This window comes from Bufo gargarizans, chromosome 3 (assembly GCF_014858855.1).
Source record: "Bufo gargarizans isolate SCDJY-AF-19 chromosome 3, ASM1485885v1, whole genome shotgun sequence".
Classification (NCBI taxonomy): domain Eukaryota; kingdom Metazoa; phylum Chordata; class Amphibia; order Anura; family Bufonidae; genus Bufo; species Bufo gargarizans.
This window is the reverse complement of record NC_058082.1, coordinates 190,070,706-190,087,443: the sequence shown is the minus strand read 5'-3', so window position 1 is coordinate 190,087,443 and position 16,738 is coordinate 190,070,706. Positions and strand designations below refer to the sequence as shown.

The 16,738-nt window shown below is 46.3% G+C and overlaps 1 protein-coding gene across 1 annotated transcript in view; it reads right to left on the bottom strand.

Annotated features, from left to right (window-relative positions):
* The window catches only part of TMEM200A (transmembrane protein 200A), a 175,857-nt gene extending 160,045 nt beyond the window's left edge, over positions 1-15,812 (bottom strand). Inside the window, exons 1-2 of the mRNA XM_044288144.1 lie at positions 15,662-15,812; positions 14,804-15,156 (exon numbers count right to left, since the gene is read on the bottom strand). The gene's annotated coding sequence lies outside the window, so the exon portion shown is untranslated. The remainder of the gene's footprint in view (positions 1-14,803; positions 15,157-15,661) is intronic.
* Between the last annotated feature and the right edge of the window lie 926 nt (positions 15,813-16,738).

The following is a 16,738-nucleotide window of genomic DNA, read 5'->3' as shown; positions in this document are numbered from 1 at the left end:
ATTGGGTCATTCAGAATAACTTCACACACACCCGCTACTGTGTATTTCCAAGTCTAATTCTGTCACTAAACCCATACCTGTCAAGCAGCGCCTAAATACTAGGCCTCAAATTTATATCCAGCTAAATCTGTCCCTAGTGCTGTAGCTGGGCGAGTTATTTAGTGTCCGTTCAAGCACATTTCTTGTTCTGGGTTGAAATACAATTCCCAATTTAGCAATTTCATAATTTAGTGGTTTCTGCTATATCAGAGCTATTTGAAATCTATCCCTAAAAGGGTATATAATATTCAAGGTGCACATTGGGTCATTCAGAATAACTTCACACACACCCGCTACTGTGTATTTCCAAGTCTAATTCTGGCACTAAACCCATACCTGTCACCCAGCGCCTAAATACTAGGCCTCAAATTTATATCCCGCTAAATCTGTCCTTAGTGCTGTAGCTGGGCGAGTTATTTAGTGTCCGTTCAAGCACATTTCTTGTTCTGGGTTGAAATACAATTCCCAATTTAGCAATTTCATAATTTAGTGGTTTCTGCTATATCAGAGCTATTTGAAATCTATCCCTAAAAGGGTATATAATATTCAAGGTGCACATTGGGTCATTCAGAATAACTTCACACACACCCGCTACTGTGTATTTCCAAGTCTAATTCTGGCACTAAACCCATACCTGTCACCCAGCGCCTAAATACTAGGCCTCAAATTTATATCCCGCTAAATCTGTCCTTAGTGCTGTAGCTGGGCGAGTTATTTAGTGTCCGTTCAAGCACATTTCTTGTTCTGGGTTGAAATACAATTCCCAATTTAGCAATTTCATAATTTAGTGGTTTCTGCTATATCAGAGCTATTTGAAATCTATCCCTAAAAGGGTATATAATATTGAAGGTGCACATAGGGTCATTCAGAATAACTTCACACACACGCTTCTGTGCATTTCCAAGTCTAATTCTGTCACTAAATCCATACCGGTGACCCAGCGCCTAAATACTAGGCCTCAAATTTAAATCCCTCTAAATCTCTCGTTACCCACCGCTGTACTGTTGTTGCTGGGCAAGATATTTAGTGTCCGTCAAAGCACATTTTTTGTTCTGGGTTGAAGTACAATTCCCAATTTAGCAATTTCATAATTTAGTGGTTTCTGCTATATCAGAGCTATTTGAAATCTATCCCTAAAAGGGTATATAATATTGAAGGTGCACATAGGGTCATTCAGAATAACTTCACACACACGCTTCTGTGCATTTCCAAGTCTAATTCTGTCACTAAATCCATACCGGTGACCCAGCGCCTAAATACTAGGCCTCAAATTTATATCCCGCTAAATCTCTCGTTACCGCTGTACTGTTGTTGCTGGGCAAGATATTTAGTGTCCGTCAAAGCACATTTTTTGTTCTGGGTTGAAGTACAATTCCCAATTTAGCAATTTCATAATTTAGTGGTTCCTGCTATATCAGAGCTATTTGAAATCTATCCCAAAAAGGGTATATAATATTGAAGGTGCACATTGGGTCATTCAGAATAACTTCACACACACCCGCTACTGTGTATTTCCAAGTCTAATTCTGTCACTAAACCCATACCTGTCACCCAGCGCCTAAATACTAGGCCTCAAATTTAAATCCCTCTAAATCTCTCGTTACCGCTGTCCTGTTGTAGCTAGGAAAGTTATTTAGTGCCCGTCAAAGCACATTTTTTGTTCTGGGTTGAAGTACAATTCCCAATTTAGCAATTTCATAATTTAGTGGTTCCTGCTATATCAGAGCTATTTGAAATCTATCCCAAAAAGGGTATATAATATTCAAGGTGCACATTGGGTCATTCAGAATAACTTCACACACACGCTTCTGTGCATTTCCAAGTCTAATTCTGTCACTAAATCCATACCGGTCACCCAGCGCCTAAATACTAGGCCTCAAATTTATATCCCGCTGAATTTGAATACAATACATTGGGCCAAATAATATATTTGTTGTTGTGGTGAACCATAACAATGAGAAAAACATCTAGTAAGGGACGCGGACGTGGACATGGTCGTGGTGGTGTTAGTGGACCCTCTGGTGCTGGGAGAGGACGTGGCCGTTCTGCCACATCCACACGTCCTAGTGTACCAACTACCTCAGGTCCCAGTAGCCGCCAGAATTTACAGCGATATATGGTGGGGCCCAATGCCGTTCTAAGGATGGTAAGGCCTGAGCAGGTACAGGCATTAGTCAATTGGGTGGCCGACAGTGGATCCAGCACGTTCACATTATCTCCCACCCAGTCTTCTGCAGAAAGCGCACAGATGGCGCCTGAAAACCAACCCCATCAGTCTGTCACATCACCCCCATGCATACCAGGGAAACTGTCTCAGCCTCAAGTTATGCAGCAGTCTCTTATGCTGTTTGAAGACTCCGCTGGCAGGGTTTCCCAAGGGCATCCACCTAGCCCTTCCCCAGCGGTGAAAGACATAGAATGCACTGACGCACAACCACTTATGTTTCCTGATGATGAGGACATGGGAATACCACCTCAGCATGTCTCTGATGATGACGAAACACAGGTGCCAACTGCTGCGTCTTTCTGCAGTGTGCAGACTGAACAGGAGGTCAGGGATCAAGACTGGGTGGAAGACGATGCAGGGGACGATGAGGTCCTAGACCCCACATGGAATGAAGGTCGTGCCACTGACTTTCACAGTTCGGAGGAAGAGGCAGTGGTGAGACCGAGCCAACAGCGTAGCAAAAGAGGGAGCAGTGGGCAAAAGCAGAACACCCGCCGCCAAGAGACTCCGCCTGCTACTGACCGCCGCCATCTGGGACCGAGCACCCCAAAGGCAGCTTCAAGGAGTTCCCTGGCATGGCACTTCTTCAAACAATGTGCTGACGACAAGACCCGAGTGGTTTGCACGCTGTGCCATCAGAGCCTGAAGCGAGGCATTAACGTTCTGAACCTGAGCACAACCTGCATGACCAGGCACCTGCATGCAAAGCATGAACTGCAGTGGAGTAAACACCTTAAAACCAAGGAAGTCACTCAGGCTCCCCCTGCTACCTCTTCTGCTGCTGCCGCCTCGGCCTCTTCCTCCGCCTCTGGAGGAACGTTGGCACCTGCCGCCCAGCAAACAGGGGATGTACCACCAACACCACCACCACCACCTCCGTCACCAAGCGTCTCAACCATGTCACACGCCAGCGTTCAGCTCTCCATCTCACAAACATTTGATAGAAAGCGTAAATTCCCACCTAGCCACCCTCGATCCCTGGCCCTGAATGCCAGCATTTCTAAACTACTGGCCTATGAAATGCTGTCATTTAGGCTGGTGGACACAGACAGCTTCAAACAGCTCATGTCGCTTGCTGTCCCACAGTATGTTGTTCCCAGCCGGCACTACTTCTCCAAGAGAGCCGTGCCTTCCCTGCACAACCAAGTATCCGATAAAATCAAGTGTGCACTGCGCAACGCCATCTGTGGCAAGGTCCACCTAACCACAGATACGTGGACCAGTAAGCACGGCCAGGGACGCTATATCTCCCTAACTGCACACTGGGTAAATGTAGTGGCAGCTGGGCCCCAGGCGGAGAGCTGTTTGGCGCACGTCCTTCCGCCGCCAAGGATCGCAGGGCAACATTCTTTGCCTCCTGTTGCCACCTCCTCCTTCTCGGCTTCCTCCTCCTCTTCTTCCACCTGCTCATCCAGTCAGCCACACACCTTCACCACCAACTTCAGCACAGCCCGGGGTAAACGTCAGCAGGCCATTCTGAAACTCATATGTTTGGGGGACAGGCCCCACACCGCACAGGAGTTGTGGCGGGGTATAGAACAACAGACCGACGAGTGGTTGCTGCCGGTGAGCCTCAAGCCCGGCCTGGTGGTGTGTGATAATGGGCGAAATCTCGTTGCAGCTCTGGGACTAGCCAATTTGACGCACATCCCTTGCTTGGCGCATGTGCTGAATTTGGTGGTGCAGAAGTTCATTCACAACTACCCCGACATGTCAGAGCTGCTGCATAAAGTGCGGGCCGTCTGTTCGCGCTTCCGGCGTTCACATCCTGCTGCTGCTCGCCTGTCTGCGCTACAGCGTAACTTCGGCCTTCCCGCTCACCGCCTCATATGCGACGTGCCCACCAGGTGGAACTCCACCTTGCACATGCTGGACAGACTGTGCGAGCAGCAGCAGGCCATAGTGGAGTTTCAGCTGCAGCACGCACGGGTCAGTCGCACTACAGAACAGCACCACTTCACCACCAATGACTGGGCCTCCATGCGAGACCTGTGTGCCCTGTTGCGCTGTTTCGAGTACTCCACCAACATGGCCAGTGGCGATGACACCGTTATCAGCGTTACAATACCACTTCTATGTCTCCTTGAGAAAACACTTAGGGCGATGATGGAAGAGGAGGTGGCCCAGGAGGAGGAGGAGGAGGAGGAGGAAGAGGGGTCATTTTTAGCACTTTCAGGCCAGTCTCTTCGAAGTGACTCAGAGGGAGGTTTTTGGCAACAGCAGAGGCCAGGTACAAATGTGGCCAGCCAGGGCCCACTACTGGAGGACGAGGAGGACGAGGATGAGGAGGAGGTGGAGGAGGATGAGGATGAAGCATGGTCACAGCGGGGTGGCACCCAACGCAGCTCGGGTCCATCACTGGTGCGTGGCTGGGGGGAAAGGCAGGACGATGACGATACGCCTCCCACAGAGGACAGCTTGTCCTTATCCCTGGGCAGCCTGGCACACATGAGCGACTACATGCTGCAGTGCCTGCGCAACGACAGCAGAGTTGCCCACATTTTAACCTGTGCGGACTACTGGGTTGCCACCCTGCTGGATCCACGCTACAAAGACAATGTGCCCACCTTACTTCCTGCACTGGAGCGTGATAGGAAGATGCGCGAGTACAAGCGCACGTTGGTAGACGCGCTACTGAGAGCATTCCCAAATGTCACAGGGGAACAAGTGGAAGCCCAAGGCCAAGGCAGAGGAGGAGCAAGAGGTCGCCAAGGCAGCTGTGTCACGGCCAGCTCCTCTGAGGGCAGGGTTAGCATGGCAGAGATGTGGAAAACTTTTGTCAACACGCCACAGCTAACTGCACCACCACCTGATACGCAACGTGTTAGCAGGAGGCAACATTTCACTAACATGGTGGAACAGTACGTGTGCACACCCCTCCACGTACTGACTGATGGTTCGGCCCCATTCAACTTCTGGGTCTCTAAATTGTCCACGTGGCCAGAGCTAGCCTTTTATGCCTTGGAGGTGCTGGCCTGCCCGGCAGCCAGCGTTTTGTCTGAACGTGTATTCAGCACGGCAGGGGGCGTCATTACAGACAAACGCAGCCGCCTGTCTACAGCCAATGTGGACAAGCTGACGTTCATAAAAATGAACCAGGCATGGATCCCACAGGACCTGTCCGTCCCTTGTCCAGATTAGACATTAACTACCTCCCCATAACCATATATTATTGGACTCCAGGGCACTTCCTCATTCAATCCTATTTTTATTTTCATTTTACCATTATATTGCGATGCTACCCAAAGTTGAATGAACCTCTCCTCTGCCTGTGTGCTAGGCCTAAATATATGCCAATGGACTGTTGCAGTGGTGGCTGACATGAAGCCTGATTCTCTGCTATGACATGCAGACTAATTCTCTGCTGACATAAAGCCAGATTGTCTGTTACGGGACCTCTCTCCTCTGCCTGGGTGCTGGGCCTAAATTTATGACAATGGACTGTTGCAGTGGTGGCTGACGTGAAGCCTGATTCTCTGCTATGACATGCAGACTGATTCTCTGCTGTCATGAAGCCAGATTGTCTGTTACGGGACCTCTCTGCTCTGCCTGTGTGCTAGGCCTAAATATATGCCAATGGACTGTTGCAGTGGTGGGTGACGTGAAGCCTGATTCTCTGCTATGATATGAAGACTGATTCTCTGCTGACATGAAGCCAGATTGTCTGTTACGGGACCTTTCTCCTCTGCCTGGGTTCTGGGCCTAAATTTATGAAAATTGACTCTTACAGTGGTGGGTGACGTGAAGCCTGATTCTCTGCTATGATATGAAGACTGATTCTCTGCTGACATGAAGCCAGATTGTCTGTTACGGGACCTTTCTCCTCTGCCTGGGTTCTGGGCCTAAATTTATGAAAATTGACTCTTACAGTGGTGGGTGACGTGAAGCCTGATTCTCTGCTATGATATGAAGACTGATTCTCTGCTGACATGAAGCCAGATTGTCTGTTACGGGACCTTTCTCCTCTGCCTGGGTTCTGGGCCTAAATTTATGAAAATTGACTCTTACAGTGGTGGGTGACGTGAAGCCTGATTCTCTGCTATGATATGAAGACTGATTCTCTGCTGACATGAAGCCAGATTGTCTGTTACGGGACCTTTCTCCTCTGCCTGGGTTCTGGGCCTAAATTTATGAAAATTGACTCTTACAGTGGTGGGTGACGTGAAGCCTGATTCTCTGCTATGATATGAAGACTGATTCTCTGCTGACATGAAGCCAGATTGTCTGTTACGGGACCTTTCTCCTCTGCCTGGGTTCTGGGCCTAAATTTATGAAAATTGACTCTTACAGTGGTGGGTGACGTGAAGCCTGATTCTCTGCTATGATATGAAGACTGATTCTCTGCTGACATGAAGCCAGATTCTCTGTTACGGGACCTCTCTCCTCTGCCTGGGTGCTGGGCCTAAATTTATGACAATGGACTGTTGCAGTGGTGGCTGACGTGAAGCCTGATTCTCTGCTATGACATGCAGACTGATTCTCTGCTGACATGAAGCCAGATCCTCTGTTACGGGACCTCTCTCCTCTGCCTGTGTGTGTGCTGGGCCTAAATATATGCCAATGGACTGTTGCAGTGGTGGCTGACGTGAAGCCTCATTCTCTGCTATGACATGCAGACTAATTCTCTGCTGACATGAAGACAGATTCTCTGTTACGGGACCTCCCTCCTCTGCCTGGGTGCTGGGCCTAAATATATGCCAATGGACTGTTGCAGTGGTGGGTGACGTGAAGCCTCATTCTCTGCTATGACATGCAGACTAATTCTCTGCTGACATGAAGCCAGATTGTCTGTTACGGGACCTCTCTCCTCTGCCTGTGTGTGTGCTGGGCCTAAATATATGCCAATGGACTGTTGCAGTGGTGGCTGACGTGAAGCCTCATTCTCTGCTATGACATGCAGACTAATTCTCTGCTGACATGAAGACAGATTCTCTGTTACGGGACCTCTCTCCTCTGCCTGTGTGTGTGCTGGGCCTAAATATATGCCAATGGACTGTTGCAGTGGTGGCTGACGTGAAGCCTCATTCTCTGCTATGACATGCAGACTAATTCTCTGCTGACATGAAGACAGATTCTCTGTTACGGGACCTCCCTCCTCTGCCTGGGTGCTGGGCCTAAATATATGCCAATGGACTGTTGCAGTGGTGGGTGACGTGAAGCCTGATTCTCTGCTATGACATGCAGACTAATTCTCTGCTGACATGAAGACAGATTCTCTGTTACGGGACCTCTCTCCTCTGCCTGTGTGTGTGCTGGGCCTAAATATATGCCAATGGACTGTTGCAGTGGTGGCTGACGTGAAGCCTCATTCTCTGCTATGACATGCAGACTAATTCTCTGCTGACATGAAGCCAGATTGTCTGTTACGGGACCTCTCTCCTCTGCCTGTGTGTGTGCTGGGCCTAAATATATGCCAATGGACTGTTGCAGTGGTGGCTGACGTGAAGCCTCATTCTCTGCTATGACATGCAGACTAATTCTCTGCTGACATGAAGACAGATTCTCTGTTACGGGACCTCCCTCCTCTGCCTGGGTGCTGGGCCTAAATATATGCCAATGGACTGTTGCAGTGGTGGCTGACGTGAAGCCTCATTCTCTGCTATGACATGCAGACTGATTCTCTGCTGACATGAAGCCAGATCGTCTGTTACGGGACCTCTCTGCTCTGCCTGTGTGCTAGGCCTAAATATATGCCAATGGACTGTTGCAGTGGTGGGTGACGTGAAGCCTCATTCTCTGCTATGACATGCAGACTGATTCTCTGCTGTCATGAAGCCAGATTGTCTGTTACGGGACCTCTCTGCTCTGCCTGTGTGCTAGGCCTAAATATATGCCAATGGACTGTTGCAGTGGTGGGTGACGTGAAGCCTCATTCTCTGCTATGACATGCAGACTGATTCTCTGCTGACATGAAGCCAGATTGTCTGTTACGGGACCTCTCTCCTCTGCCTGTGTGCTAGGCCTAAATATATGCCAATGGACTGTTGCAGTGGTGGCTGACGTGAAGCCTGATTCTCTGCTATGACATGCAGACTAATTCTCTGCTGACATGAAGCCAGATTGTCTGTTACGGGACCTCTCTCCTCTGCCTGGGTGCTGGGCCTAAATTTATGACAATGGACTGTTGCAGTGGTGGCTGACGTGAAGCCTGATTCTCTGCTATGACATGCAGACTGATTCTCTGCTGACATGAAGCCAGATCCTCTGTTACGGGACCTCTCTCCTCTGCCTGTGTGTGTGCTGGGCCTAAATATATGCCAATGGACTGTTGCAGTGGTGGCTGACGTGAAGCCTCATTCTCTGCTATGACATGCAGACTAATTCTCTGCTGACATGAAGACAGATTCTCTGTTACGGGACCTCCCTCCTCTGCCTGGGTGCTGGGCCTAAATATATGCCAATGGACTGTTGCAGTGGTGGGTGACGTGAAGCCTGATTCTCTGCTATGACATGCAGACTAATTCTCTGCTGACATGAAGACAGATTCTCTGTTACGGGACCTCTCTCCTCTGCCTGTGTGTGTGCTGGGCCTAAATATATGCCAATGGACTGTTGCAGTGGTGGCTGACGTGAAGCCTCATTCTCTGCTATGACATGCAGACTAATTCTCTGCTGACATGAAGCCAGATTGTCTGTTACGGGACCTCTCTCCTCTGCCTGTGTGTGTGCTGGGCCTAAATATATGCCAATGGACTGTTGCAGTGGTGGCTGACGTGAAGCCTCATTCTCTGCTATGACATGCAGACTAATTCTCTGCTGACATGAAGACAGATTCTCTGTTACGGGACCTCCCTCCTCTGCCTGGGTGCTGGGCCTAAATATATGCCAATGGACTGTTGCAGTGGTGGCTGACGTGAAGCCTCATTCTCTGCTATGACATGCAGACTGATTCTCTGCTGACATGAAGCCAGATCGTCTGTTACGGGACCTCTCTGCTCTGCCTGTGTGCTAGGCCTAAATATATGCCAATGGACTGTTGCAGTGGTGGGTGACGTGAAGCCTCATTCTCTGCTATGACATGCAGACTGATTCTCTGCTGTCATGAAGCCAGATTGTCTGTTACGGGACCTCTCTGCTCTGCCTGTGTGCTAGGCCTAAATATATGCCAATGGACTGTTGCAGTGGTGGGTGACGTGAAGCCTCATTCTCTGCTATGACATGCAGACTGATTCTCTGCTGACATGAAGCCAGATTGTCTGTTACGGGACCTCTCTCCTCTGCCTGTGTGCTAGGCCTAAATATATGCCAATGGACTGTTGCAGTGGTGGCTGACGTGAAGCCTGATTCTCTGCTATGACATGCAGACTAATTCTCTGCTGACATGAAGCCAGATTGTCTGTTACGGGACCTCTCTCCTCTGCCTGGGTGCTGGGCCTAAATTTATGACAATGGACTGTTGCAGTGGTGGCTGACGTGAAGCCTGATTCTCTGCTATGACATGCAGACTGATTCTCTGCTGACATGAAGCCAGATCCTCTGTTACGGGACCTCTCTCCTCTGCCTGTGTGTGTGCTGGGCCTAAATATATGCCAATGGACTGTTGCAGTGGTGGCTGACGTGAAGCCTCATTCTCTGCTATGACATGCAGACTGATTCTCTGCTGACATGAAGCCAGATTCTCTGTTACGGGACCTCTCTCCTCTGCCTGTGTGTGTGCTGGGCCTAAATATATGCCAATGGACTGTTGCAGTGGTGGCTGACGTGAAGCCTCATTCTCTGCTATGACATGCAGACTAATTCTCTGCTGACATGAAGACAGATTCTCTGTTACGGGACCTCCCTCCTCTGCCTGGGTGCTGGGCCTAAATATATGCCAATGGACTGTTGCAGTGGTGGCTGACGTGAAGCCTCATTCTCTGCTATGACATGCAGACTAATTCTCTGCTGACATGAAGACAGATTCTCTGTTACGGGACCTCTCTCCTCTGCCTGGGTGCCGGGGCCTAAATATCTGAGAATGGACTGTTCCAGTGGTGGGTGACGGGAAGCCAGATTCTCTGCTATGGAACCTCTCTCCAATTGATTTTGGTTAATTTTTATTTATTTAATTTTTATTTTAATTCATTTCCCTATCCACATTTGTTTGCAGGGGATTTACCTACATGTTGCTGCCTTTTGCAGCCCTCTAGCTCTTTCCTGGGCTGTTTTACAGCCTTTTTAGTGCCGAAAAGTTCGGGTCCCCATTGACTTCAATGGGGTTCGGGTTCGGGACGAAGTTCGGATCGGGTTCGGATCCCGAACCCGAACATTTCCGGGATGTTCGGCCGAACTTCTCGAACCCGAACATCCAGGTGTTCGCTCAACTCTAATTACAAAGCCACATGCATAATGAATTATAGCAGAACACTATGGCTATGTGAACATGTATATGTATGACGGAGAAGCTTCTAAGAAAGGTTTGTGCTTCATAACACTAACCAAAAATACCAAGTTGCTGCCCATTGACAAGGTTTGCACTGTTTCTAATAAAAATTTGACTTTTTTTCCCCCTAATTTTATGTAACTGCTTTAATAACAGGCGTTTGCTGCTCTAGTACTCTTAGTGAAGATGTAATGCAAATCAGATACTTAAAACAAGATTAAAATAAATTGGATTAATATCTAATTTATCTATATATTATATGTTTTGTGAAATAAACTGAATTTTAAAGGGGTCATGCATGATTAGAAAAATATGGCAAGCTTCTGCCAAAAATAGCACCAAATCTCTCCGTAGGTTGTGTCTGATATTGCAGCTCAGCTCTATTGAAGTGACTAAGGCTGAGCTGCAATACTACACACAACCTGTGGACAGGGGTAGCGCTGTAATTGGAATAAAGCAGCTATGTTTTTATAATACTAGACAACCCATTTAAATTGAGTTTTATAGAGAATGGAGAATAGTGTTGAATGATTCTGAAGCATTGAATGTGGAATTCGAACTGAATTTTAGGAAAAATTTGATTCGCAATAAATCAGAATTTCCTTGTGCTCTGTGGTAAACAAAATGGTGGCTGCACGTTTTACAAAGTGAAAGTAAGAAGCCCTGGAATGTAAGATCATGCGAGATCACATGAGATCACGCAAGATCAGTTAGCCAGCCCCGTCAGTTACCTGTGAACTGAGTATAAGGAGAGACGTGACAAGTGTTAGGGACATTGTTGCTAAAAGCTTTTGATTGTGGAATATTGGATAGAAACAGGGGGAGTGTAGGGAGATCATAGGTAGAGCATAGGGAGACTGCAGGGACAGTGTAGGGACTGTAATCTGAAGCTGAAGGAATCCATATGGAGACAATGCAGTTTGCATCAATCCCTGTGTAGGGCACAGAGCTATCTAACTGAATGTTGTTCACCTTGCTTAATAGATAAGAAATTCCATTGCGCATTGATTCTCCGAAGCACATACATTTTAATGCTGTACAGAGACAGGTCTCCATACCACATTAAAACGAGGTTTATGAACTAATCGACTTCGGATCTTTCATGCGAAGCTTGATTCGCTCATCCTTATTCTCCACATTTCTCCTGAGGATCTGTCAGTTTGGATTCTGGAGCCCATCATAAACTGCCACCTAATGGGTGTGTCCACTATTTTATTATTAGAGCTATCCTGCTGCTAAAATGAATGTATTAAAAATAAATGGTAAAATGTGATATTCCTATTTAAGCAATTGCCATATACATGCAGACGTTAAAGGTGATACAGCTGAGGGCCCACTAACAAGGCCGATATCACTGGACACAGGAACCCACAAGAGCACTCATAGGGATATTCTTTCCCAACCATTGCCCATTTGTTAGATGCATTTACAAGCAAGTGCTGCGAGCCCCTGAGGAAGTTTATGAACTAACTGACTTCTGATCTTGGATACAAAACTCGATTCTCTCACCCCAGTGGCGAATTTCCATTTCTGCATAACTGAGCCACTCCAAGGCAATAAGTTAAGATCAGGGAGATGCCATATCATTTTTTTTAACCAGAGTGCACAGACTGCAGATACGATCTTTTTTCTCAGTTTGTCAACTCCAAGTTTCTTCACAAAACCTATATATATGTATGATGTCCTGTATTTGTGACCACATTTCATTTCAGGTGTCCAGCTAAATATTGCTGGTCAGTGCCCCTTTAACAGGGGACTGTGCAGTCACCCTCTATTTCTCCTAAGTGGTGAGTAGCAAATTGTTAAAGGGGCTGTGCAGTGTTATCATATTGATAGCCTATTATCAGGAATCAGGATAGGTCATCAATATCACATCTGTGAGAGCCCAACTCTCAGCACCCCCACTGGTCACCTGTCGAAAAAAGGCCATGGTGCTTCTGCGAGTGCTTGTGCTCTTCACTGTCTACCTGCACGCTGTCTAGACTGTAGAGGTGGTCCAGTGTAATTACAAATTCAAATAAATAGGAGAAGAAGCTGTAATTATATTGACCCACCTCTACAATCTAGATGGCATGCAGGTAAACACTGCAGAAGAAGCAGCAATCGCACAAGCACCATGGCCTTTTTGAACAGGGGTTAGGACCCTTGCCAATCTGTTATTGATGACCTATCCTGAGGACAACCACTTAGAGCTACTATTAAAGTTATGGAATCAAGTTAATGCTGTTAAACTGTGCAGTAGAACTATGTTTGACACCCCTTAGATTTTGGTCATACTCTTGTGCTAGGGGCATTCACATGACTATATCCATTTTGTGGTCCGCAAATCGCAGATCTGCAAAATATGGATGAGGTCCATGTGCATCCTGCACTTTTCATGGGCACCATTGTAAGGGGGCATTCACATGACCGGACCCATTAAATTTTATGGGGCAGCAGAAAATGCAGACAGCCAATAGGGAAATTATAGAACATGTCCTATTCTTGTCTGTTTTGCGAAAAGCATAGGATGCACATGGTCCACAAAGCAGATACAGTCATGTGAATGCATCCTAACAATGCCTATTCTTGTCCTCAAAACTAACAAGAATAGGACATGTTCTATCTTTTTTGCGGGGTGCCAGCAAGGACATACGGGTGCAGGCAGCACACGGTGTGCTGTCTGCAGTTTTTGCGGCCCTACTGAAATGAATGGGTCCGCATTCGATACACAATAAATACGGAATGGATGTGGATGAAAAATACAGCTGTGTGAATGGGGCCTCATTCAGTGTATATTTTAGGTACACATTGCATACATGCAACCAAGGGTAATCCAGAACCATGAAAGGTAGCGGCATAGCAGCCAAGAGCAGTTACGGAGGGGAAAAACATATCACCTTCGAACTCCGTGAGTAATGTATAGGCAGGGCAAGTTGTGGCAAAGACTAGTCAGTTGTAGACCCACAAAGCCACAGTAGGACATGCTAAGAGACTACTTGGCGGGACCTCCAGAGTACAGCGAAGCCCCCGGACCCCAGTTAAAAACCATTCAGCAAAGTTGTGTCACTGTTAAGTTAAAACTATTTGCTCACGCACAAAGGACTGCATTTTTCTAGGGAACCAACCCTTAGATGAGCTGGTTTATATACTGAACTCTGTAGTCCCTGTGTCATGAACGCAGTGATGCTCTCACAACATCCTATCAGTCAAAGGACAGTTTTTGAGTTCTTGCTATTCCCGTGGATACGCTCAATCTCTGCTTCTATAAAACATAACACATTATTATGACACAGGCTTAAAAATAAGCTAGAAATATACACTGCCTACTTTATGTTCTTTAAATACAGCCCCCTTCTACAATACAACCTAGAAAAAGACATAGGAGGGGTGATTACTGATTAACCCTGTGCAATCTAATGAGTATCCACTGACAGCTTGACAATGTTCTGTCACTGGAAGATAAGTAGTGCATTAATATATTCCACCTCAAGTCTCACTATCAGTATAACCTCCCTGCCTCACATAATAAATTGTTGGCATCTGCGGTCAAAAACCTGTAATGTGCAATTCCCTGAATACACCACCACACACGTTCCCCGTCATCTATATATAGCACATTATTATTTCATACCATTTTACCTGAGATAACCACTAATGGGTTAGAAGACAGAATATCACTCAGTTATGTCTGGAAAGCAGCAGCACGCACAACATATACAGTGTTGACACTATGCATGTGAGGTTAGGTTATTTTATTGTGGTCAAGCTCATCCACCTACAGTAAGTAATCATTTCATAAATAGATGGATCTAGGATACATAGATAAAGAGACAGATAGATACAGATTTCTTTGATTATACAGTAGATTGATATAACTGGCTTTCCCCGGTGACTGTTTACCTACTGGGAGCAGGAGGCACCTTGGTGGAAAATAAATTGAACTAAGTTGACCTCCTGTTCACATAGGCAAGGATATAAGAAGTGTAGATGAAGGCAAAAACTCTGTAAAAGCCTCTCAACATCATAAAACTTTTTGTAACATAGCACTTATAAGTAACGGCATATGTGACAGAATAGTGAAGCCCAGCAAGCTTCTGCTTGTGTATTCTGGTGACATGGTATAGCACTTAATTAATCACACAATTACAGATTGTCACCGTCCGTGACTTCCCTGACAGGAACATTCGTCTCACCTGAAAGAGTGACAAAGCACCCTCCACTCAGCTTCTCCTCTCTGGCCTCATGGAGGTGGGAGGCTGGATGGTGAGTTCCTAGGCTGAGCCCTGACACATGTTTCTAGCAGGCATAACATCCAGCAAGTGGTTGCCAAGGCTGAGCCTTCTGACTGTGCCTTCAGCTGGGATGCTTCTTTGTGAAACCTTCATTATCCATGATCCAGTGGTCAGCTTTGTAAGCAGCGGAAACCAAGAATGCAGCTCTTGAACCATCCAGATGTGTCTTCCTAGCAAGAGTTAAAAAGAAGAGGGCCCAGACGACAAGCTGAGTCCACCGTGCATATGATTATCTCCAGAAAAGGACTATGTTCCTTAGGGACAGAAAACAGGAAATTAGATCTAAATAGAGACATTCTGACAAGCCCTGCCACTTTTATCACAATCCTACAAGCTGTATTGAATAAACCATGGATTCACACATCAAGACTTCACTAGGTAAAACAATATACAATGGGGAGTCTACAGAAAAACTCATGCAACTACCTGTTCTAGAAATATGTGCTAGATTTCTATAGGTAAAGGCAGTCAGAAATGGGAGTGCCTTTAGTTATATACTATCCACCATATGCACAAAAAGGGAACCTAACTTCTGAATAAAAAGTGTCCTTCAACATAGGAGTGCATCACAAAGGTGGACGCATGTCTGCGCTGGTTAGCAAGAAATATGATGAAAGTTTCAAACATGACCCTCAATGTAATTCTGCTATACAAGATTACAGGTAGAGGCTATCCTTTGCAACACATGGCTAAAGACCAGGTGCCTCTCCTATAACTTTACACCTTGTGTAGTACAATACAAAAGTGTGACAAACTCACCTTAGATGCTGCTGTGGCTCATTCTCAAAAGCTTGTGCTGCTCCCAGTTGTACTTTGTGGTGGCTGCAGGTGGAGCAGATCTTCTCCTCTATGGATCCACTACACAGTGCACAGTTATAATACAGTGAAGCCTGCGTCTCCCTGCTGTTCATCCCTGCTACTGATCATTGCTCTGCTATCACTAGGAAGAGTGAGGGGGTGGAGAAGGACTGATAGGAGGAGCAGCAGCAGAGGAGGGGTGAACTGGCACCCACACCAAGATAAAACAAAGATGTGCTGCTCTATTTCCTAGAAATTGAATAATGCTAATATTCCACAGGAACCACTATGTGAAATTTGACAGAGCTTGAGCCCTGGTGGTCAGTAGTCCATGAACAGGGACATTAACAAGATGAAGACTTGTCTGATTTACATTGGAGACTTTCAGCACAATTATATATCTTTCAATAAAAAAGACTGATAAAATCTTTGCACATTTTCAGATGTGTTCTACATTTTTCTCTTATGCCCCCTGCGGCATTGAACACATCAAGCACTAATAGTGGTAGCATTATAAGCACAGCAGTGGAATTCTTTTTAACTACAGAAGAAAATCATACAGTAGAGATCCTTCTTTCATTAGGGCTTTAATAGTATCTGTTGCCTAGGTAACTATTACGGCTATGTTGTAAGATACCTAAGTGGGGTTGTGTATATGTGCATCAGCTATACATCATAATGGCTAGTTAACATAGGTCTCTTGTTGTAAATAAAACCATAGCTGTCCTCCTTGCGATTTCAAGTGTGCTGCAAGATCTCCAACAGGAACAGGTCCACTTCCAATAGTCGTCTACAGTCTATTACCAGATCTTTGCCGCTTCTTTCACAGAGAAGTGAGTGAGAGGAACTAAAACTCGTTTCCAGTCTTCATCTCCGAGAAAGGAACGGCTTTCCAAATAGTGAAATACCATCACTCCATGGTTCACAAAGACATGCAATTTATTCCACTTACAGGATAAAAACTTTTAAAACCACATATCACAATGAAAGTGTGTTTGCAGACATGCTAGGAAAGGAATCCAAAAAAGAAAAGGTACG